At 40.3% G+C, this 25,702-nt stretch overlaps 1 protein-coding gene across 1 annotated transcript in view; it reads right to left on the bottom strand.

Moving 5' to 3' along the window:
• The window catches only part of LOC111159063 (cAMP regulated phosphoprotein 21), a 111,474-nt gene that overhangs the window by 2,868 nt on the left and 82,904 nt on the right, over window positions 1-25,702 (bottom strand). The gene's annotated exons all lie outside the window — the stretch shown is intronic.

The following is a 25,702-nucleotide window of genomic DNA, read 5'->3' as shown; positions in this document are numbered from 1 at the left end:
TTTCTTTCTTTCTTTCTTTCTTTCTTTCTTTCTTTCTTTCTTTCTTTCTTTTTTTTTGAAGTGGATCATGATTTATCTGTTTTAATTATTTTAATCCCCACCCCAAGTGGTTTCAAATGCATTCTTAAAGGAAGTGAACTATTGTTATAAATTCTGGGAAGAAAGTTATGATTTAGGTGAAAATGATGTGGTGGTAGGAAAATGAAACAGATTCACTTTATGATATAAAATAAAGTCGTTCCAGAGCTCATATTATTAACAGTACTGACTACTTCAACGAAAGTAGAACTGCTGTGTTAATACAATTCTCTGAGAGAAAATTTTAAAATCCTAGATTTTAAAAAAGATTTTATTTATTTGAGTGAGAGAGAGTGCGTGATCCCAGGACCCTGGGATTATGACCTGAGCCAAAGGCAGACACTAAACTGACTAAGTCATCCAGGTGCCCCTTTTCTTTAACACAAACACTAACCTATGTTTTACAACCAGATTTTAAAAATTGAAACCCAGTGTAAAAAATTCCTAATCAATATGTGGTTTTTATTTTTTTTTAAGATTTTTATTTATTTGAGAGAGACAAAATGTGAGCAAGAGAGAGAAGACAGGGAAGAGAGAATCTGAAGCAGACTATGCTGAGCAAAGAGCCCAACACAGGGCTCGATCTCACCACTGTGAGATCATGACCGGACTGGAAGCCAAGAGTCAGACGCTTAACTGACTAAGCCACTCAGGCACCCCCCAATTCTTAATAAATTACTTGTGTTTTGAGTGCATGTAAGAGTTTTAACTTTAGATTGAAGACAGGTAAAATTATAGTCTTTGCAGAGGAAAATATCTTACTCTCCTTTGGCATACATAAAACCACCTTTACTCATCTGAAGAATGTCGTGGAGACAATGGCTTGCGAATAGTCACTGAGTTAGGAGATCATCTCCGTTGGCCAAACTAGATAGAAATAAGGTGCAATCCTTTGGAACACTTAAGAGTGGAGGCTGGGGAAAAGCCAAACTGGGAGGCCTGACCTGTGCCTGCCACTGGGTGGGACAAATGTGGAATTTAGAAAATCACCCTTTGATCTTCTTTACATATCCCATTATTTTGTGTTCACAGTAGTCACCCTACTTCAGTTCCATAGTGGTTTTAACTTATTGAGAGAATATAATCAAGAGTAATGACCACCTCCCCTCCATCTACTTTGTGCCCATGGTACACAGTCAAAGCCCTCCCTGGACGTGCTCTGTAGGCCCATGTATGACTAAGAGTATTAGCTCAGGGGGCTGCATACCTAGAAGGTTTACAGTTACATAATCAGGAAAACCCACCAGACAGGAACAAGAAATTGGAACAAAGGCCATGTCATGGTCCACACTATCTTCCAGAATGCCTCATATACAGAGGTACTTGGCAGAAAATTATTTTAACATTGCAGATATACCTCGGTTTATTGAGCTTTGCTTTAACAGGCTTTGCAGATACTGAATTTTTTTACAAATTGAAAGTTTGCAGCAACCCTGCTTCAAACGAGTCTATCAGCACCATTTTTCAATGGCATTTTCTCATTTCAGGTCTCTGTGTCACATTTTGTAATTCTCACAGCATTTCGAATGTTTTCATTATTTGTTATGGTGATCTGTGAACAGTGTTTGTAAGTCACAGAAAGCTCAGATGTTGGCTAGTATATTTTATTGCGCACTCTCTCTCTCTATATATATATATAATTTATCTTAAGTAGGCTCCATGCCCGGCATGGAGCCCAATATGGGCCTCAATCTCATGACCCTGATATTGAGATGTGAGGTGAGGTCAAGAGTCAGATGCTCAACTGACTGAGCAACTCAGGCACACCATCAATAAGTATTTTTTAATTAAAGTACACAATTGCATTTTCAGACATGATTTAGACATAATTCTATGCTATACTTAATAGACTACAGTATAGTGTATACATAACTTTTATAGGTACTGAAAAGCCAAAAAATTCATTTGACTCGCTTTATTGTGCTAGTCACTTTATTGCAGTGGTCTGGAAATGAACCCGCAGCATCTCCGAGGTTATGCTTGTCACTGCAAACAATCGTTTTCTATTATTTCCATTATCTAGAGATTCCACTCTAATTCATGTGTTTATTGGCCCTGAAAAATTTCTGTTGCTATTATGCTTTTATTATGACATGATTCCTAGCCCTATCAAATTTATGCTGGCAAGAATTGTTACACAGGCAAAAAAGTAACTTGGTACGAATGTAGAAAATTCATCAGCAACAGTCTTTCCTACCATCTAATTCCACAGCAAAGAATCGGCAATGTGTGAACACACTTTGTAGTCCATGTAATGGTAAATACAATAGAGCCTTATTTCTGGCTGAAGATTCAAAGCACAGGTTCAAAAATGAGGAATGTCTTTTAAAATTCTGACTTATATCTGGTCATAGAGTGAAAGCCCCATTGGTCTCAAGGGACCTTTTGCAGGACACACATAACTAAGATGGGAACAAAAAGAGGGAAGGCATGGGCAGGGATGGGGGGGTGGCATAGAGAGGTGCAGAGGTCTTGCTTCTGGAGATTCTATATGTATTTGCTTACTGAATCCTTCCATCCTCTCACAGAGTCATAGTCAAAATGTTCAAAACTAAACTGGGGTGGCCTATGAGAGATTCATTTATTACACCAGCTCTAAACAAAAACTGGGGGGGGGATAGATCTTCTGATAATGGAGCTGTTTAGACATACAGAAATGGGCTGTTTTGATAGGACAAGGAAGCACAAGTCAAATAATATTCAAGGGGAGGAAAACGCCTAAGGAGTCTGTGTGGCCTCATCCCACTACAGGCTCAGACCTGAAGGTGTGAGGCAGCTTTGCGGAGAGCGCTAATGTAAGCAAGACATTGCAGTGGCTCCCTCCCAGGCCCCCTCCTCTGCCCCAGGACTGGTGAATGTAAATACTGGCTAACAGCCCAGCAAAGAGCTACCAGCTCTGTCTGCACTGGGGTTCCCGAGGCAAATGCACTTAGAGCACATAAAGATTTCTGTAGGGAGTGAATAATGCTCTACAATCTCAAAAGGAAAACTTAGGTGAAAAGAACTCCCAATTTATATTCATGAATTTCATTCATTTCTCAATTCGCTCCCCAGGCAAGAAATTTACACCTGGAAGGGTTTAATTGGAGGTGCCCATTTCTTTAAACTATGGTGGGTAGCAGGATGGTCTTTAAGACAGGAGGCTTTTGGGAATATGCATCTGAGCCCTGGTCCCAAAATAGACAAATGGAAAAGTGATAGCGGTGACCTGAGAATGAACTAGCAGCGTCTGCCCAGGACACAGCACACCCGAAGGCAGAAATGGCAGAGCCGATGGCAACCTGCTTATCTCGTCTATTCAAACGAGAAATGTGTTCCAGTTAGTCAATTCTAAGCTGTGAAATGATCGGTTTTTCATATTTATTGAGGATTAGCAAGACAGAATGCATCTTACAAAACAGAAACAGCAACACTGTCTGCCCTGTAGGCTTGCTATGGAAATCATAAAGACATTAGCTATTTTTATTTCTTTTTCAGTAAGGATTAATTCAATTTTCAAGTCACATGCATCGTTTGTTTTCTGAAGGTAAAAGGGTTAGGAATGGACAAATGTCTCCTCGCAAATAAAAGAACACACTCTCCTAAAATTGAGGGGTTATAAGATTTAAAATGTCTGAAAAATAAAATGAAATAAAATGTCTGGATCTTATCAATCTGAAAATTCAATAGTATTTCTACTAAAATACAACAGTTATCGAATACTCTTTGTAGTTTGAGGTTTATTCATTAATATTCTGTCAAGGAAACGGTTCTCTTGATATACCACAATTATGAAAAATCAAAATGTAAATTGATTAGGGAATATAAATTGACATGATTGTGAATGACCTTATTTTAGCCAGTGTTGAATACTTTGTTACAGATCCAACCTTTCGAAATGAATGAAATGACAAAGTAACAAACTATATTTTCAAGTTTTTGTTGCCTCAGCTATTGGTTACAGAGGTAAAGATGGAGAAATGACTAGTTAAGAGAGCAAATATCTCTAGAACAAATTAATGAGAAGCTAGCCAGTTCTCACTGTCTCCCTCAGCCCAGCCAAGTGGTGTAATTTACATGTTGTGTTTATTAAGCAAAAGATCCTTAATGTGCTGGGATGTCTTTACAAATATTAAAATTAATTTTATTTATTAATACAAAAATTGCTTATCTTGGCTGAACCAAGATACAAATATTTCTCTAAGTTCCTAGGGAACACACTAGCTGTCCATGAATCCAAATTCTGCTCTTTGCACATAGTTTTGACATGGAGTTACAGTAGCTCAGCTGTGGCATGGCTGGTGAAGAATATGAAGAAAAATGCTTAATTCAGAACTGGCCTCTCCCACTGCTGAACTCTTAGCTTGTGTGTTGGGCCATTTCCCAGTATCTTCCCAGTTTGGTTCCTCAGTTTCCTATCAATTCCTTTACACTTTCATTTTCTTTGAAGATCTTCCATTATAAACTAGCTAACTAGCTCTTTCTGTTGATCACTTAGCCTATTCCAAACAGTGAATTAAAAACTTTGATCTTTTATCACAACAGTCCTGGAAAAGAGTCACTATTATTAAATTTCTTTTACAAAAGAGAAAGCTGACACAGAGAGGTGTAGGGTTTTGTCAAGATCACACCGCTCCTGGGAGGGAAAGCTTGAATTTTAGTTGTGGCTTTCTGACATCAGCAACCCTGCCTATTGCTATGTAGAAGGCATTCTTGTAATTCTTACACCCTAACAATTCCTTTAGTGTGGCAGATACTCACTCAATGGTCGTTGATTGCATTGTTTCTCAATAATTGAAACAATTAAGAGGACAAGACTTTTGATCCACAGTTTGCTGAAGAAGATCTTGTTGGTATAAAAGAAAGAAAATCAAAGTCTTCCCTGTCAAAACAAATCATAACACTCAATAACAGCTTTAAAGTCTTATTACTCAGATTAGGGGATACTAGACAGGCAGATGGCTTGGAATAGGGTCGGGGTGAGTCAAACAGACTCTAGTCCCATCATTTACTTTACTTTCTAATAAACTGACACTCTAGCTTTAAATTACTAAGACCATTTCCAATAATGGCTTTCTTCACAATCTTTGAAGACCTGTATACTTACTCTGGACTATTCCCTCAAAAATGATCTTAAGATATAAGGTAAAAGAAACTTGTGCCTACATTAAGTATAAGGTTAATCATTGGACTGTTTTAGGCAACTGGTTGCCTCTAGGAAAGTCACTTGGCCTTTGGAAACAAAACTAGTATTCATTGTTTTGAGAGACAGAAATACGTAAGAGAAAGGAAATACAGAGACTCTGCAAAATGACCTAGGATGTCAGATGAAGGCTTGGAGAAACCAAGATCTCCCAGGCCACCTGGAGATGGCTATACTTCTTGGAATTTAAAGATGGCAATCACGCTTTCTAGTTCTGGGAAGCTATGACTTTCCTCCCAAGTGTTACTTGTAACTAGGTCATTGCCTCTAAGGGAATTCTTTTCAGCTTCATCTACCTATATAGTACCTCGGTGTTCAAGCTGGCCTGGGGAAGAGAGTTTGGACATGCAGCATGGTACTGCTGTGGTTTCCTGAAAGAAGAACATTGTCTTCTGCTTTAACGAGATGGATTCGGGGTAATAGATACCTCTTGTCTATCACCCCACCCTCATGTGAGGGGGAAGATCACCTTAACATCTTACCTTCAGGTCTCCTAGAACCAGAGGGTCCTCAGACACTAAGGAAGAAACCTGATTCTGGCCTTTGCAGATGCTGGACTGTTCTAATCCAACACCCAGGTGACAAATTCCAGGGGAGACAGTGTCACTAAGTGGGCTCAACTTCGACAAACAATATGCTCACCTTTTGAAGCACTTGCCTCTATGCCACACACTCTCCATTTGTGTGACCTAAGCCTTAAGTAAGACCTTTTTTTTTTTTTTAAGATTTTGTTTATCTATTTGCAAGAGAGAGAGAGAAAGTATGAGTGAGAGTAAGGGTGGGGAGAGCAGAGGGAGAAGCAGGCTCTCTGCTGAGCAGGGATCCTGATACAGGGCACAATCCCAGGACCCTGGGATTATGACCCAAGCCAGAGGAAGGCGCCTAATGACTGAGCCACCCAGGTGCCCCATAAGTAAGACTTGTAAAACAGGAGAGCAGTATAGACTAGATTGGAAGATTTTTTTTTAATCCTTAAACATGTAGATAAATTAAGATACAGGATAAAGATACCTAGTCTAGAAATCATCATCAGATACTCTTCTGTTCTTGTATATAAAGTGAAATAGCACAAAACGGTCCTAAGACTTCAAAAAAAGGAGTGTAAGGAACTGCTTTTTTTTTTTCTTCCCATTAAAGCCCATCACGACTTCTTTGATCTTTGTGTAAATGTATGCCTCCACCTTATTTGCTGGCTGTTTCTGCAACTATCCTCTTCCTTTCCTTGTCATTTATTATTCTGGGGTGTTAATTTCATAGGCACATGATGCAGAATGACCTGCAGGGAGTCTGCGCAGGAGCAGAGCTAACATAGCACGTGTCCTGGCAAAGACCAGTCCATCCTAATGAATTTGAGGAAGGCTGTGACAGGCTCTAAGTGGAACTATGCTTCCCGAAGCAGTAGATTTTCTTCACACTTGTTCTTTTGCTCATTAGCTTTCACACTGCACAGAGTGTAATTCTTAAAAGCCCTTTCCCATCCCTTGAGAACATCCACGCATGGGTCATTTTCTAATAGCAGTACACATCAGATGGACCAGCCTATTACTGGCAGCTCGGGGGCCTCATCACTGCAATGATACCATCCTGATCCATGTTATCGCAACTACAAAGCTGGTTTTCTCTCTCTCTGTTTCTTTTCTTTCTTCCTTTTCCTTTTTTTTTTTTTTTTTTAAATCAGGACAAACATGAGAGACATTGTTGAATGACTAGAGGAATGAATCATGCATGGACTTTGAATGAATGCCTCCGAGAGAAGCTGCCCTGAATCCCATTTTAAATGGAAGAGGCTGTCATATTCCTGAAGTGATTCTCTGAACTTTCTCAGCCCAGAGTGCTTGCTGACAGCCAGAGAGCTTCAACAACCCGGAGGGAGAAAAGCTGCATAAAAGACCCACAAATGTTTTACTTTCCTAGCGACGATGCTGCACAGCTGCATAGCTCAGAAGATAAAGTAGCTTTCCTGGATCCCCACACCTTTGCCAGAATTAACGGTGGCCGTAAGACAGCCAGGCTGGGCGACAACCAACTGCTGCTGAGGCTATGTGAGGACCTCTTTCCCTAGAGTAGGCGGAGGCAAAGTCAAGGTTGGAAAGGTCTCTAATCGCTGTCTGCATAATATGATCACCCTTGGTGGGTATCTTCACTGATGAAATGCTGTTGATCGGCTGGCTCAAACAGGATAATTGTGAGGTCAAACGCCATGAGGTTAACATCACTGTGATCAAATGACCATCACTGTCATTGGGCTACAGGGTATAACTTGGCCCTGGCCGAGCATTGTGAAACTAAGTGCTAGGAACATAGATTCCATCTGTAGAAACCTACCCATCTCTACAACTAGAACAACTAGTTCAAGGCAACCAATGGTGAATCAAAAGTGCTCCCTTTATATGTGATTTTTCCTAAGTCACCAAAAATAATTGTCTTCTTTTTTCAATTCCAGACTGGCAGGATTTTTATCTGAACCTTATTCTAGTGGTACATTTGACCATAATATTGTTTTAGTAGCAGTCTTCTGGGAGTTAAGAGCTCTGATCTAGGGCAGAGACAATGAAGACCTGAACTAAAGCAGAAGAGGTAGGAATTGAGCAAAGGGACTGATACTGAGAGATACTTGGGTTGTGAATTGTCAGAGAGTGGTGTCGAGGAGTTTTAGTGGTCTCACATGCTTGATGGACATGAACATGGATTAACTGACTCTACCACCATCATGAATATCAGTCATCCACTGGAAAACTGACTCTCTGAGAAACAAAAGCCCCAATTTGTAGTTCTTCCTGATTTCCCAGGTGTAAATATTCCCCCTTGTGGCCCATTTTAAGCTACAAACACCTTAACAATTATCTGGGAAGGTTCCTGATTTTTAAACAATTTTTCTTATGGGCCAAAATGAGACAACTCAGCAAAGTGGTACACCACTGACCTAAATTCAATGTCAAGCAATGAAATTTTCAGTTCAGTTCAGTTTCATCTTTTTTATCCTTCCTTCTAAAATCTTATTTACTATTTGCTCTTTGACATTTGGCATAAGAATGATTATAAGAGTCATTCACAAAGCTTGGGTAAATGGTGGAGACCAGCCATGGACAGAAACTTGCTGTACACTAGAATGGCTCTAGGATGGAAGCAGGTCTCAGATTCTAGCGTCACTGACAGGGAGATTTACTTGTAGTGTAAGTGATGAAATGGTGAGCATGTGATAGATGGCTTCCAGAAGAACATTTTGAACCTAATATGAGAAGATGAGTAGCTGTTTGCTAATGGGGTGGGGTGAAGTGGGAAAAATCAGGATAAAGGAGATAAAACATATGGAAGCAACATGTGAAAAGCCCAATGATGTGGGGAATACGATCAAGGATTTTAAGTACATAGAGGTTAGAAATGGGGAGAGTCAGTACAAGGGGAGAGAAGGGAGCTGTGTTCAAATCCTAGGGTCTTAAGTATTATTTATAAAACTAGAACTTAACCTTGAAATATTTAGGGTGTCATGTAAGTTGAATGATGAAATGATGGATGGCCATTTCATGATGATTCTTCAAGAGTCACTTGGGGGTTACATACGTGGAGATAGGGAATCTCCTCCTGGGAGGCCATGGCAATCATCTATGGCAGAGACAATGAAGACATGCATTGGATTGGTAAGAGCAGAGAGAATGGACACCTCAGAGAAATACTTAGCATGTGAACCATCAAACACAGGCATCTAGTTGCTGCAGGGAGGAGTGACAGAAAGGAAAAACCCAACTATCAATCTCAAGTCCTGGTTTGGTTAGGGGAGTTGACTGTAATAATAGTCAATAAAAGAGGGACAAGTAAATGGAGATGAGCAGGGAACACATGAGCAAAAGGGGTCTAGAGATCAGGCGATCAGCCTGTCTTAGGAGTGCATATTCAAGAAATCATCAGGACATAGTTGCTCTTAAAGACAGTATATTTATGAGTGAGTGCAGGCTGGGAAAACAAACAAGATGGAGCCTTAAGGAAGAATATCATTCAAATACTGATCTGAGAATCCAACACCTGAACAGAAGAGTGAGGAATGATGGGGAAATTAGAAGAACCAGAAGGGAATGGTGTCAGCAAAAAAAGAGAGAGGAGTATTTCAAGAAAGAGAAATATGCCAATGATTGCAGCTGTAGAATTTCTGAGAAAGAGAAGAAATAAGACCTTCAGTTTAAAAATATGTTGGTGTTCTTGACAAAAGCTAAGGCAGTGATGGGCAAAGCAGCTGAATAGGAAGGAAAAGGAAGAAAGGAGAGTCCTCTGAGAAGTCTGACAGTGAGACGAAGTTGTGGGCAGAAAACAGCAAAAAGCTAGAAGGGGACATAGGGTAAAAAGGATTTTGTGGGTTTGTGTTTGCTGTTTTAACATGGGATGAATGTAAGGATTTTTAATCTTTTGGAAAATGAAGTAAAGAGAAAAAGATTAAAAATCTGAGAGTGAATAAGAAAAATCTATGAAGTTGTAATGATTCATAGCACATTAAACATCAAGGGAGGTACACAACCAAGAAGGCTGAGACCTGAGTGACAGAGAGTCTGCATTTTCTTTCCCACCCATCTGATAATTCTCAGTGTCACCTCCACTATTATATACCTCCTTTGACCCAGCTGTAAAATATCCTGGGTTTTTCTCTCTGCCAAATTGGTTAAAAACACAAGACAGCTTGGAGAGCTTATAAGGAGACATGATTAAACGCTTAACATAATTTTGAGAAGGCAACAGAAGATACCCTACATAACTTCTAACAAGAACTGAAGGAAAGAGGTCCTTCTTCATTTTATGAATCTTATTAGTGTTTGATTCACGTGGGGTTGCAGGAAGGATATCTTGATTAGAGGTGAATGAGAAGCCCATGGTCCCACAAACTCTCCATTCAAAATCCATCAACAGGATCCATTGATGTGATGACATGCCCTATATTTTATGCCCTATATTATCTATTGAAGTAGAAAATCAAGCAAAATTTCCATCAACACAAAGCTGAAACATACTATATGTATGTTTACCAGTAGGATGTTTTCTGTTACACGTTGGACACATTCTTTGAGCATATGTGCAAAAGTGCCAAGGGCTAATGTTTTCAAGGTCTAGTTTCTTCTGATTTTTCCATAAAGTCTGAATAGATATAATCAGTCAGGTTTGAACTTCAGGATGCCTAAAAAGTTAAAAGTTCAATTTATTTACATTTAATTACAACCCAAGAGTGATTGACTGATGCTTGATCATGCAATGCACAGTTAAAATAACACAAAAGAAAACCCACCACAGAGTTTGATATAAATGTATGCAATCTACTTATACCTGACGTTTTCCAAGAACAATCTGGAGATAAACATTTGTACTGGTTTCTTTATAAATAGAGTTTGAAGAACATGACTTCTGATTCCCTAATACTCCATCTCTTTGTCATTTTTCAACAGATGACCCCAAAATAAAGTCTCTGGTATCAATGATGTCACAACTCTGAGCAACAATAAAGAGACACTTTCTGCTCATCTCTGTAATCAGTGTGGTAATCCTGTGACAGCAATAAGAAATATCTTTAATCTCACCATGTAGGGAACTGTTATTTAAAAGTGTTGTTTTATCTGTATTGAGACAGTAATCAGAAGTCTTCAGCCTTGTCCACACCAATACAAATGGGCTTATCTTTTCAGCTGACTGGACTTGGAGGCTACGGTCAACACTTAAATCCGATTTCACAATAATTAAAGTGAAAATGAAATTGTAGGACAAATGGTCTGTCCTGAAGCCTCTTTCAATCATCCCTCTAGGGCAGGCTGTCTCCCCCATGACAGAGCAGTTTCATTTTTTTAGTGGCCTGCTCCAGGGTAAGAAGAGAAATGATTCAGATCATTCACTTGTGAATTTTTTCCTTCAACCCAAGACATTCAAGGGTGATATTCACATCTCACATGGTTAAATGCTTTACAAGCACCTAAATGGAGCATGAGCATTTTAAAATAGCCCCAACCTTTCTTGCCTGAAGTTCCCTTCTAGGCCTCAGAGGAACTCCCCTCCTGGCACAGCCAGCTCTCCAAACCTGAGGCAGAGGGAATCCTCCAGGCCAAACGCACACTGCTCTCTTCAGTGCGATGAGATGATGTAAACACACCAGGCTATGCTAGAGGTTCCTCTGTGAAGGTGCTATACAAGGCCCATCCTTACCCAGCAAGGCTGGTATGGTGGCATCTCAGAGCTTTGGGTTCTCACTGTTTCACTCAATCCTGCCTCATCATCCTGTCTCCATTTCTGATTGCCTGCTTCCCCACCCAGCTGGAACTCTCCCCTGGGTTCACAGTTCTCATTGTGTTGGTTTGTCTCCGAATAACACGGGGCGTCAGTTAAAACATAAATCACTGGTCTCCCATTCAGTGGGTTTGGGTTGGGACTTGAGAATTTTCATTGCTGACAAGTTCTCTGGTGATGCTAATACTGCTGGTCTGGGGACCACACTTTGAGAACCACTGCTGGGTCTGGGCTCTCAAAAAATATCTTTGCCTTGAATTCCCATTGTTTAACCCACTCATTATTTCCCCCTTATAGAGTGAATGATGGGATCTGGCAAATCACACTCTGTGGGAAGCCATCTCCCCTCTTTGATATCATTCCCTTGTATCTATAAAAATGGGACAATCCTCCTCTCATCGGGTGTTAGGATGGATTCAGAGCCCTCTTGGACGACAGACCACAGTAGCTGGGCACCTGGCAATGACCAGCGCGTGTGACTCCCTTCCCCTGCTCTTTGCATTTTCCATCTTGTATGGACTTGAATTGTATCACATACTCATTTAGATCTTGCTTCCCAGGGAGACTACAATCCTCAGGAAGAGAAAGTCTGTATTGTGCATTTCTTCCTAGCCCAGTATTCTACATTCGGCGCTCGAAGAGGATTTATTGACAGTGCTGATGAAGAAACTGCCCTTACACTCACCCTACAAGAATCCTGCAATGTGACATAATGGAAAATCAGCCAACAAACCAAAATTTGAAAGAAAAGAATGAAGAAGTGATGTACTCAGAAGAGAGAACCCAAAGCCCTGGCCAAGCACAAGGGTTGGCAGGAGGCAAAGGACTTGTCAACTCCACAGCAGAATTTCTTTAAGAAGCCGATAAGATGTCAACTACTTGCTCTTATCCCCTTTGCCTCTGGAAAAAAAAAAAAAAAAGAAGTTACTTCCACCGGGAAATCAAGAGGGCACATTCCTGTTTTCTAAATTCATCTCTTGCTGTTGAAATGGAGGCAGAGATAGGTCCAGAAAAGGAAACGGGGAGAAAATCTGGGAAGGAGCTGACAAAGGGAGTGGAGGAGAGAAGGAAAAGTACATCTGAAATGAATTATGTTTGTCACTCTCAGATCTATCTGTTAGCATTCGGCGAGGCATCTGAGAAACCAGACGGGATGTCTGAAGCCTCCTGTTTCTTTGGATGTAACTGTGAGTTTGCTAAGCAATGGTCATGTGCCTTGTGGCTGTGCCTCAAATTTTCTTTGTCCTAAGAGAAAAGCAAACAAGAATCCTAGAGCTCACTAACTTTCCTTATATAGTTCAAGCTAATTTTCCTTGTTTTTCTAATACTCTTGTTGGCCCCCACTAAGCCTGTGGGCATTCAATTTGACTGTGGGCCATGGGTCTGGGATTACCTGGTCCAACTAGCTCTGAGGGATGAGGCTGAGGTTAACAGGTGAAGAAAGCACTTGCACAAGATCACAGACAGAATTTCTTATAAACTGGGGACAAAATCTCATTTTCCTGTTAGTTACTGCATGAGCATACACGCTATCATGCTTCCTCCAAGCAGGACAGACTGGACTGCTCAGAATGTTTTTGTTTCCTAAATGTTCATGCTAAGGAATTGTGTTGTGTCATATTGGAAATAATCCATATGTGTTTCATAATTGAACAAGAATGCCATTTCCTTTCTACATGTGAAAACTCTACTGCTGTCATCATCTTATTATTAAGAGCTTGGAGAAAGCATCTCATGTGCCTGACCTAAAGCTCACCTAGTCTGTCTGCAATAGCTACCAACAGACTTTACAAAGATAACACACAGTAGGGCCTTAAGGAGAAAGAAATTAAGAGTTTTGGAGATTCAGGGAACTTACGAGTTGCAAAAAGCAGAATCAATCCATCTCTTTTGGAACTGAACCACTCAACTGTATCCCAATGTTTAGATACAGATGTTAGCAGTTATTTTCCAACAGGCAACATTCCCAGGAGGTCATATCATGGATTATTAGTCTACCTTGGCACTAACTCAACCCAGGAAAAGCAAGCATTCTCCTTACCTCATCAAAGATGGTACTAATACTTACAGATGAACCTTTCTGTACTCATTGAGCTAAGCACTTGTAAGTGGGTACAATTATTATTCTCATTTTACAGAGGATGAAATGAAGCTCAAGGAATTGGGTAGATAGGTTAGGGGCACTTAGCCCTGAGGTACTGGACTGAAGCTTTCTCTCCTATCCCCCACCTCAGGGCCTGACAGCCAACAGAATTCCACTCAAACGATCCATCTGAGGAGATATTAATAAGGAGAACAAGTTAAGGGACCGACACATGAGGGAGGCACTCAAGCCCTAAGAACACAAGGAGCACTGTCTTCACTCTTCGGCATGAAGGTCTTAGCGGGGAGGAGCAGAAGTTACCAGAAGCCCTAAGAGCTGGAGGGGCCATCTGGAGAACCAACCACATCCTGCATCCCAGGGCAGGCAAGGAGGAACTGATCTCTCTCTCTAGGTCCTCTCTGCTCTCTTACTGCTAATGCCTTCTATTACCAGAACCCATCTGGAAGGCCCAGGGCAAAGGAATCTGAGAGATGCAGTCTGCTGGGTCGGAGGAAAAGGAAAGAGAACAATTACACGATGGGGGGGAGGCAAACAGAAAATAACCTCACCCCTTTCCTCCAAAGGTTACAAGGAGTACATGCCTCTGTCAGGCACCATTTGCCAAGCTACCACACCAACCTGCTCAAATAAAGATTTTAAAGAGAGTGGATAATGATTTTAGCAGAATTCTGTCTTGCTGTTTTATAGATCTTTTTTTTTTCCTTTCAGAAATTATCTTAACACCTGATAATATGTCAGACTATGCACTTAGCATGACTGCTTTGGCAATTAAGTAAATGTTAACTCTCAAAGTTATATGTCATTAGATATTAGGGCAGAATATTTGACTCCTTGCCCTAATGCTTGCCTTTCCATTTTGAGGAAATGGCAATGTTTGTAGGGAATTGATAATAACTTAGGAGGTACTATTAAGTAATGTTACTGTTTAAATATCCTGTAGGGCAAAGGAGAAAAAAAAAAAGTTAAATTATGATTCAACCCAGGCAGTACTACTCATTTTGTTGAATCTGACATTTTCCTTCACTGGCAGCAGAGCCAGATGGCTCAGATCAAATGGATAACCATGGGCAGAGAATATTTCAGGGGGAATGAGAAAGGAAAAAGGAGGATCTAGTTTATTTCTACAGTGACCCGAACTGACCCATGCATTCCCTAAGCATATTTGGTTTAGAATGTGCTCTGTTATAAATTGGTCTCAAATTTATCACATGAAGCCATAATTTTTTTTCAAATATTTAAATGAACTATTGTCAAGATGAAATAGTATGAGGGAATACTTACATGAGACTTTACATATGGTTTCTAGTGTTAAATCTAAGGAGTTTCTGCTTCCTAAAGGAAAAATCACAGGCTCTGTAATCACAGACAAGGAGCTAACGTCTATTTTTTCCACTCACTGGCTCTCTGACCAGAGGAAGTTATCTAATGTCATTGAGCTGTGTTTTACTTGCCTTTTAACTGGGGGCTGATAATTCCCAACTTCCTAGGGCTTTTGTGAAAGTCAAGTAGCTATCAGATGATGTGACTAACATGTTCTTCAGCACACAGCATTTACTCACGGTAGCTGACATTTGTTTCCACCAAACAATGCTATGTAAATGAAACTATTCTCACTCCCTCCAGAATTATATCTTAGATGAAAAACAAACTGGGTGTTGATAGTACCAGGATGGTCTCCACCTGCCAAAAACCCAAAACAAAACAAAAATCTGAACCTGCTCCTTCTAACTGACAGTGGGGAGGCCTTGGTACTCCAAGGTTCCTTAGGAGCCAAGGCACGATGATTAAGTGCAATTTACATGGAGGTAACCATGGAGAATGCAATGCCTCTGCTCTTCTCCCTTGGATTATGGAACATGTCCTCTCTAGTAGCAAAAAACAGCAGAAGCAGTTCCGAATATGAATGTGGGCTCCATACCCCATAGAGCAGGGGATGGAAAGGGCAAGCTGGCCATACACCAGGGAGCAGATGTCCGGTGCGGAATTGTTTGGAAAGGCATTTGGGCCCAGGCTCCAAGCACCGGTAGAACACCCATTTCTCGATTGAAACTTTAGGATGGCCAGGGTCCTATATCCTTTCAGGCCAGGCTCTAATAGACTCAGCAGAATGTGAGGACTCCATTTGCTCCCACATGAGAAACAAACCCAGTTCTCCTCTGCCTCTTGTTTTCTAATGAAAGCTATGCTTGTCCCTCCCATAGGGTTTGTGTGTTCCTCCTGATCAGAGTACTCAGAAAACGGAGCGCACTCCTTCATCTAAAGCTGTCTTGGAGCAAAAGGGTGCTGAGGGCACCCTGGGCTCTGGCAGGTGCCTTTCAATCTTTTTCTGGTGACTTGAATAAGCCCATTTAATAATGGAGACCCTGTCATCGCATCAAAGGTAAGACACAAAGCAGCGGCCCCCTCCTCCGCTTCCCAGGACAGCTGCTCTTGCTAAAGGCCATCTCCAAACTTGTTAGCCTATTAAAATGCTTCTCCACATCAAGAACCCCTGCAATGTTTGCAGAGCAACAAAGAATCTTCCACTTCACGAATTATTTCTAACCCAACCATTTTGTATTATTTTTTTGCTAGATGATTAAGCAAGTGATTTTTCTGAGAAAAAAACTGTCTTTTCCATGAATATATTATTGATTCTATTATGGTATTCTTTCAAATGCAATATTTAATAATATTCATGATATATAAGGGACAGTTTTACTTCTTCCCATTGAACAAGTGACATGATGTTTCATTTGTTTTCTATTTAATTATGTAAGGCAAAAATTCATGATTTGTGAACAAATATCTTTTGAAATTTGGGGCCTGGGAACCAAATGAATAATGAAATGAGCACTTCAGTTAAAGACATGTTCAAGTCCCAAAATGGTCTTGAAGCACGCTTTTTAACTTGACGTTTGGAAATTGTTATACTTTATACATTAAAAATCAACTGTCTGGTTTTGATGATTTTTGTGTTTTGTTTCTAACTGATAAGACAAAAGGATTCATGCTGCTCACTGAAAGCACTTATCCATAAAAAAACACATGGTAGAAATTCCTTCTAAACAAAAAGCCAAATTGGATATAAATGTCAATCTTTTAAAGTTTTTTTAAACTTTGGAATGTATTTATTTATTTACTTTTAATCACTAGTTTTTTATTTAATATATGTTGTCTAAAGGAGCACAAAATGAAGATTAAAACTGACCTCTCTCACTTCTAACATCTTTTTTTTTAAATCATGGAGGCAAATTTTGCAGTTATTTCTAGGAGGCCATAAGTATCTATTAATGCCTGTTGCTCTAGTACAATTATTAACAGCCTTCCTTTTCACTCTCAAAGGTGTAAGGGTTCAGATGATAAAGAGTACTGTTACTCTCTATGTGTGTGTACATAGTAACTGCATGATATATATATGTACGGATATACACACATGCATACCGATAAATACACATTTGTACTTTTACATACAGATACATACATGTGTGTTTTGCGTGTGCATGCATATGTATATACAGCTTTGTACACATAAATATACTTCTTTATGAAGATAGTGTTGACTTGATTTAAATGAAGTTAGAGGAAGGTTACTCTGTATGCCGCTCACAAATCCCATTGCAACATTTGTTGTCCTTTCTCATCCTGTTCTTCACCAATGAGCTATTATGCATATAAGTTAAACAATGTATAACTTAGAATTAAAACTATTTGAAAGAGTTTGGCAGATAACTGGGTTCAGAAGAGTGCCCAAGGCACGAGTGACTGAGTGAGGGCATGCTCTCTATTCTCATCTACTAATGGCCTCCCACTCAGAGTACATCTTCAGAGTTATTTTTCTTGGGGGCGGGGAGTAGTTATATTAATTTGATGTATTATTCTTGTTTAAATTTGGCATATTTACTGTTTTTGACAGCAAGGACTCCCAGAAGCCTTTAAGTCCAGCTTTGGAATTGCTGTTTTATTTCCTTGCTAAGCTCTGCTAATCTTTGAAAGGAGAACATGGCGCTATACCAGTAGACACCACTGACTGTTCATTGGTCAAGGACACAGGCATTTAACAATCTCAGAGAAGTATGGATCACACTGAGAACGCGATGAAAGTTTTGAACCCTTTTTCTAGTCAACTGTATCCAGACACATACCAAAACAAGACAAAACAAAACAAAACTTGCAGAAAACTCCCTGATTTTAGGAACTCCAGAAACCCCATCACAATATCCAGAATTTAAAACTCTTGATTTAGCCAGAGAGATGAGCAATTCCCATTCTTTGCTATCCAAATAGAACACAATTCAAATGGAGTCCACTTCTCACTCCTCCAGCAAGACTCTAAGTATTAAAAAGCAGTGGAAGACAGAGAGGCAGGGCTTGAGGAATACACAGGAATGCATTTGCATTGAAGAAGAGCAATTTAGTGCCACTTAAACAAGTTCAGGAGTCTATGATCCAAGAGAGACTACCAATGAAAGTACCACCCTCCTCTGAGTGGTCTTTGTGAACTGAACAGAGAAGGGAATTTGTCTGATACGGACCTCCTGGAGTATAAAGTGTATCACTTAAATACCTCTCATTAAGTTACACTTACAGCCATTTTCTTTTAATTGCTTGTCACATGGGCAAGACTTTTAATCTGTTATTAATTGATAAGTACGTTTTAGGGGGACGTTGTCCACCGTACCTCCTCTATACTCACAAAGAACACTTAACTGTGAGGCTCTTGGACCTGGCCATCAGTATGACAACTTCAAAGACAGGACACAGAGCCCGTCTTACCGAAGTGAGTAAAACGGAGTCAGCACAACCTCCCTATACAAACATCAGCCAAGCGGACACCATGGTCCCAGCCTGCTGTCGGGGAGCACAGAGCTACAGATGCCCGTATTTACAGAGATGTAGCCAAAGATGCCAGGCTGCACAGTAATTAGTTCTCTTATTAACTTACTGAAAAACACATAGAGCTGTTTCTTTTGAGAATACAATTTTAATTAAGAAAAGTTGTATTTCAGCAGGGGAAGGTCCTAGGAAAGCTTCTAGGATGAAATCTCATGACCGTCAGGTCCTAAGCGGCCTGGCATTATTAACAAGGTCATGATGAAGGACATAGATGAGCGTTCTAAAAATAGATGATTACAACTGTTTTACTTATGTGTGGAAAGTGCTGCTACTTGATACCTAATACCCGTAGCCACACATCTAATGATGTCTCAGTGGACGCACCACCTTTCATCCTAGGATCAGTAAAAACATTTCTCTGGGAGGAAGCAAGGATGGTTACTGTTTTCTTTTTTCTTTTTTCTTTCTTTCTTTCTTTCTTTCTTTTTTTTTTTTTTGTAGGCACAGATTGTCAAGTCACAAGAGGCAGTATATTATAATAAAGACCCAGCTTTGGGAGACAAGTTCCCCTTGCCAAACCTCCATCTCCATCATCTGTAATGAGGAAGGAGATACAATGATGATATCTATCTCACAGGACTGGGTGAGGATTAAGTAGCATAACACCTCTAAGCACACTGCCTGGTATTTCAGGAGTTGCTTTTATTTAGAACCTAAAAAAATTATTTGAAGTTAGAAATTCACTTGCTGCTAAGAGCACACCACCCCCAGGGTGCCCCAAAAGGCATCACACTCTAATAATATGCTTTATCCTCAAGATGATGTACTTTTTATTCATTTTTCAAGACATGGTTTTGAGTCTTATGAATAGTAAGGAACTCAATGCTTAGGCTGAAGCCATGGCTAAGAAACCCAGTTCTTAAAGTACAAAATCCTTTTGATCTCACTTCAATAAAAAATAAAATATCTAGGAGGAACAGCCTGCTGTAGACAAAAATAATTGCAATCTAATAATGCCAGGCTCGGTTACAGAAGTGGGGTTCTGCAAGAACAGCTGATCCAGGTTCCGGCCCACACCCTACACTGGGAGGCTGACATCAATACATCAACCTGGGTAAAGCCAGGCAGCTGTTCTCAGGCATCCCAAGCCCTTTAATTCATCTGCAGCTAAGAAATCTGTGATGATTGTCACACAGATGATTGCCCAAAATAAAGTGGAATAAAAAAAGAGGAGGATTACACCCCCGCAGGAGTAAATTCACTGGACCAGAAAGAGAGCAGGTTGGCTTTGAAAAGGCATAATGGAGATGAGGCGGGAGAGTCTGAGACCGTGAGGACTGCCCAGGAGGAAGGGACCTCAACTCTGAATGCAGAAAACATGCCCAATCTGAAAGGAGGATGGCCTTACTGAACCCTCAATGACAGCTCAGCAATCCCAACGTCAGCTCACAACCTGACTCTGCCATCTGGCTCTGAACAAGTGGCGTTCTCCCATCAGTCTTTGTGCAGTATGACGGTAAAGCTGGGGTCCTGAGCTCCATTGGGTCTGTTTAAGATCTCTTCCTCCGAGTCTGACATTCTAAAAATTACACAGGATTGTCTCACTGAGGACAATTAAGTAAATGATTTTCTGACACCAAGTTTGTAAACTCTGGAAGATGTTTCTCATTTAAATATCCTTTCTTTTGATCCCCTTCCAAGAATAGCTGATACTAATACCACTTCAACAGATGCCCCCAAATGCTTCAATCTTAAACCTGTCCAAATCGTCAAAGGTTACATTTCTGACTGGGCACAAAAACCAGTTGCAACCAAAATTAGAACTAAAATGGCTTCAAAGAACAGCTACATTTGCTACTTAAAAAGATAATGTTGAACCTGAACCAAATCTGATATGAAATTTGTTTAAGGAAAAAGAAAAAAAAAAGATCTTGCCTGATGTGAATTGGATTTTTATGGTGTCTGTTAAGGTCAGTCTAATCTATATCTTCAGGAGAAAACAAACAACGCAACCAAAAAAATCCTCTTGATCTGAAGAAAGGATAGTTCAAAGGCCTCTAAAAATATTTTGTTCACGTATATGACTATGCAATGATTTTAAGTCACTTTTCTTCTTCCTCTTGACTGTAATTCCCTAAGAGATGGCTTTGTGTTATTTATCTTTGTCTCATTTTTCCCACTTCACTTTCCTCACACCATCCAGGTAGTTGCAAAGCCTGCATACACAGCAGGTACTCAATAAATGCATTGTTACTATTGAATAAATGTCCGTTGATTTTTTAAAAAAGGCTTTGTCACTTGATGTTATGTAGCATTTCACCTAAACATCTTGTTTCTAAGGAGGAACCTAGAGGCAAACAAGCAAAATAGGCAAAGGAGAGCAACGGGCACCTGGGCCGAGGGAACTGATCTAGAGTCTAGCTGGGAGGAACTCTAATAGTCAACTCTACTGACTTCCCGTCCTGCACCTGGGCCGAGGGGACTGATCTAGAGTCTAGCGGGGAGGAACTCTAATAGTCAACTTTACTGACTTCCCGTCCTGCAGGTGTGACTCTAACTGCCAACGAGAGACATTTCCAACAACATTAAAAGAAAGGGAATTTTCTTCCAGTGGAGCCTCAGGTCACACACAGAGGAATGCTGTGGCATTGCATGAATGCAATGTAGGCATGCAGGAATGCATGTAACTCACTATACCTGTTTCTCAGGTGAAAAATGAGGAAACTGGATGACCCCTCCTGCGCCAACAATTCATGTCCTTAATGTTTCACCCATATTGACAGGCATTTTTCAGCTCTACTTAAAAACCCTGGGTCTTCATTGACAATTAATTCATTCTATTTGTCACACCAAAAAACATCCCCTGACCAAAATAATAAACAATCATCTCTCATATGTCCTCCCCATTGTTTCATAAATCACATAAGTGACACAAAATATCTGTTAGGGCATACAGAATCGTGGCATGGAGGTATAGTCAGCAAGCTACTGTTCCCAGTTTCAACACTTTATGTTTAATTCTTTTTTTAAGATTTTATTTATTTGACATAGAGCAAGCAAGGGCAGAGAGAGAAAGCAGGCTCCCTGCGAAGCAGGGAGCCTGATGCGGGGCTTGATCCCAGGACCCTGGAACAATGACCTGAGCAGAAGACCGATGCTCAATGGACTTAGCCACCCAGGTGTCCCACTTTATGTTTAATTCTGCTGCAGGGTATCTACCAGGCTCAAAAATGATGCCCAGGAAGTGTGGCACCCACACAAGTTGGCAGACTCACTGCCTGCTGGTGAAAACTCATACTCAAATGTGTTCAGTTTTCTGAAAGCTGGGTGTAGTCCAGACCACTCTTCAAGACTCTTCAAAAACATGGCAGTGACTCTTTCAGCAGAAACAGTAAGTGAGTTTGTGATAAAAAGAGTCATACTCTATTTCAGATTATTCGGTCCCCAGATCTGCAAGATAAACAGCTGCAATTCCAAGAGGTAGCCTGAGCTCCCCGAGCCTCAAATGGCTCTTAAGACCAAGGATGATGAGCCATGTTTCCCACCTTACTAACACATACCCTTAAAGAAACTCTCATTGGAAAATCCCAGCTATTCTTTCCTTGGCCAAGCTGGTGAAAAGAAAAGAAATGAATCAGAGGAATAATTTTAGACATCCAAAACACCAAAGTGCCTTCTTTAAGAGAATTTGGAAGCCCAGTTGGGGCTCTGCTGGGAAGAAGGGTATCATATAAAACAGGTTTGGTTTTAATCCCAGAGATGATGAAAAAGCAGCAATATTTCAGATGAGTATTTTGCTCATAACTGCTGTGGTTGAGAAACTTCCTAGCTGCCTTCAGATTTTCACTGATGCAATGGTTTCTTTTAATTGTGACACACACAACAAATCATAGTGAATCACCTGAATTGTGAAATCTCTCCTCTGTGAGCTACATACCCCACACTCCCACAGACTTGAACACTTTTTATTTTTGTCATTACAGATAAGCTTTTGTGAATTTTTAAGCCAAAGGACTAGATGCCCTTCTAAACAAGGCCTTGAGTCACACACACTGTTTCCCTATCAAATTGCCTTTTCTGTTTCATGGTGAGGAATTCATGCTTCGGCTATAGGAATGTATACTTTCCCAGGCAGGTAGCAAAGAAAGTTTGCCCTAATTTACTGTCAAAGGCGCTGGATAACTAGACAAAGATTGTCCTAGGACAGTCCACCTGACTACCAAGAATAAAACCATGATCTGACGAATTATTACTCATTGCAGTGAGGAAGGCCAAAGAGCAGAGGGATGACAGGGAGTCTCACCAACAAAGGATAGAAGAAAATAGAGTTATCATAGGGAGTTTAACAGAAGCAAAGCAGGACTGGGTCAAGGAGTCAATATCCTGTCTGGGCTGTAGGACCCAGGGTCCTATCTCCTTGGGAACCACACAGTAGAGGGAGATTCTGGAACATCATACCCAAAACCTCTTTTCTGAAACCCTGCATGTGGGATGTGAATCGAGGCTGTTCTTTGTGTTACAGTGACTGAGGTCTTCCAAGCAAGAGTGAGAATTATTATTCTCAACGGATATAACTTCAAAGAACAAAATTTTTAGGGGACAAGATTTCTCAGCGAATGAGAGGACAGTAGTCATTATTGAGATAAAGGGGTTATTGCGACTACAGCTCATACAACAGGTCCTTGGGAGAGCTGTTTCCCGTGAACGTTGCACCTGCTGCTGTCTGTGTCTGATGTTCCAGCCTGATGAATGGCTGCACAGATTTCTACTTTCTCAGTCTGAGCTAATTTTCACTTTCTCAAGATAGAGATACATATTCATGGAGAAAGAGATGGAGAAATAGGAGAAGGGGGAGAGAGAGAAAGTGTAATTTCTTCAAGGATTCTCAATCTCCATTTCCCTTTTACCTTCTTTCCAGGCTTCGCACAGGTGGACACCCTGCAGGCAAAATTCCTTCCTTTGAACCCTTTCTCACTTCCATCATATTTCTTATTCCATAGTAAACTGGGCCTTTAAAATGAACTTAGGATACTGAAAAATATCATGCCAGTATTTAAGGAACACAATGATAATATGACAATAAATAGCAAGCATTTAATGATAAAATGATTATAATAATAATATTGTCATATTGTAATAATTTGGAAAAGAATGCAGGTGGCCTTTCAGTGAAAAGACAAGTAAATGAGAATGAGTCATGCTCAGTTAAGCACTTGAAAAAATGTAAAACTCAACAGGCTATAGGGGAATTTTAGTGAAAAGCAAATTCCACATAGAAATGTCGATTAAGTGTTTTTGTTTTATTTGTTGTTTGATTTGTTGGTTGTTTTATTATTATATAGCTCTTTTCTTTAAAAATACACTTATATTAAAATTAACGTTACCATACACTATCAGTTGCTTTTCTTTTTTGAATGGGTCTTTATACTATAGAGGTAGTCCCATAAATAATTGGTTTTCTAAAAAAGGAATCGCTAGTATGTGTTAGGCAATGTCTCATATTTTGGGAAAAAGAGGAGATCTTCCAAAAATAAATGGTAATCTTTTACTTAAACTGTTTAGAGTGGAATTTGCCATCTGGATCCATTTTGGGGAGCAGGAAACCAGCTCTTTTCCATAGTGTCAAAGAGAGAAGGGAATGAGGTGAGGACCTGGGAAAAAGAAATGGGAAGGAAAGGGGCAGAATTCTACCTGCTTAAAATTTGAGTGGAGAATCTGAGTGCCCATCTCCATCTCCAGGCTTTCCATCCTTCACCCTCATCGCACACCCATACACACATATACGCACATCAGACACAGGCACAGACACACACACACATTCACACACACCCGACATAGTCACACACACACATACACAGCATATACACAAACATACACATGCACACATTCAGAGGAATGCACGGTATCGAGGAGGGCATGAGCCTGGAACTGGGGTGGATTTACCTGTGCTTGACATTAGAGAGGCACGGAGGTGGCTGGTGGAGCCAGAAACCAGAAAAGGAGGGATAATGAGGAGAGGCAAATCCTGGGGTCTGTTCTGATTCCCCTGGCCTGATGGGAGAGATGTGGTGCTTGATGTGGACATTGATGTCCAAGTACTGTCTCATGGGCAGGATGGGACCACCACCCAGAGGGTGTGGAACACTGGGCTGAAGTGATCAGGCATGAAGGAGGGGTTTCGGAAGTTCTCCACGCAGCAAGTGGGTACTTTGAAATAAAGATGAAGAACATGGCAACGTGTGAGAGAAGGTGGAAAAATCTGAAATTCCATGGCAGGACATGGAAGTCCCCTCTTGATAATAAAGACAGAAAGAATGAAGGCATATTCAAATGTTGCAGTGCACATGGGAAAACACTTGGCTTTGAAACAAATAAATTAGTTTCTAATTATAAAACCTGGCTCCTTCATAGACACTGTTTTCTCTACTTGGAATCAACTATTGAGGCGATTGCAGACAAAAGTATTTTCCTATCACGTAAGAAGTGATGGCAAATTAGTTTGTAAATATTTAGCAGCTTCTCAGTCAAGCCAATAAAAGAAGAACACACTTTATTGTCCATCATGCTGAATAGAGTCCTGAAATACTATTAAAATTAGATTACGTTTTCCTCATTGGGAACTGCAGACATAATATCATTATATGATACATTTTCCCTCTCAGGAGTCTGAAGGGTTCCAGTCAGGTTTGAATTTGGGTTTGGTCATAGTGAAATAAAGGGAAAATTGGAAGTCAATCCCAGAGATCACTATGGGCAAAAATGCAATTCTGCGGCCTGATTAATTGGAATGGCTGTCTTTAGAATTGTCAGTAGAGATAGATACTTGCTATCGGGTTTCTTCACCTCTAGGGTAGCAGACCTAACAGGAACCATTTGTGCTGAGTCCTATTTCTTTGCGGACTGGTTTCATGGAGACACTGGAGCAGTAAAGAGCTAAATGAAGTTTAACCCCAACTGCCAGCATTTAATGCCCACATTATTACAGTAATCATAAAGGAATAAAGTGCTACTAAATAATAAGCCGGATAAAAACGGCTGCAGTTCTCTGTGAGCTTACGTGATTTCCTTGGAATATTTCCTTGCATCTTAAAAAATATATTATGAGCGTCCTAATTTCATCTTAGGAAATGGGTGATGATGCATTACAATTTACACAAATAAAAGTCTTGGAGAGCATTGCGTCTATGAAGCATGGAGATAACTTATTGTTCTGGCAAATGATAAAACTGCTTACAGTGGCAGCTGTGATTTATTGAAGCAATTCAAATACA

This window comes from Enhydra lutris, unplaced genomic scaffold (genome assembly GCF_002288905.1).
Source record: "Enhydra lutris kenyoni isolate GAN:26980312 unplaced genomic scaffold, ASM228890v2 scaffoldscaffold66, whole genome shotgun sequence".
NCBI classification, from domain to species: domain Eukaryota; kingdom Metazoa; phylum Chordata; class Mammalia; order Carnivora; family Mustelidae; genus Enhydra; species Enhydra lutris.
The sequence above is the reverse complement of the archived record's forward strand: the minus strand, read 5'-3'. Positions and strand labels throughout refer to the sequence as shown.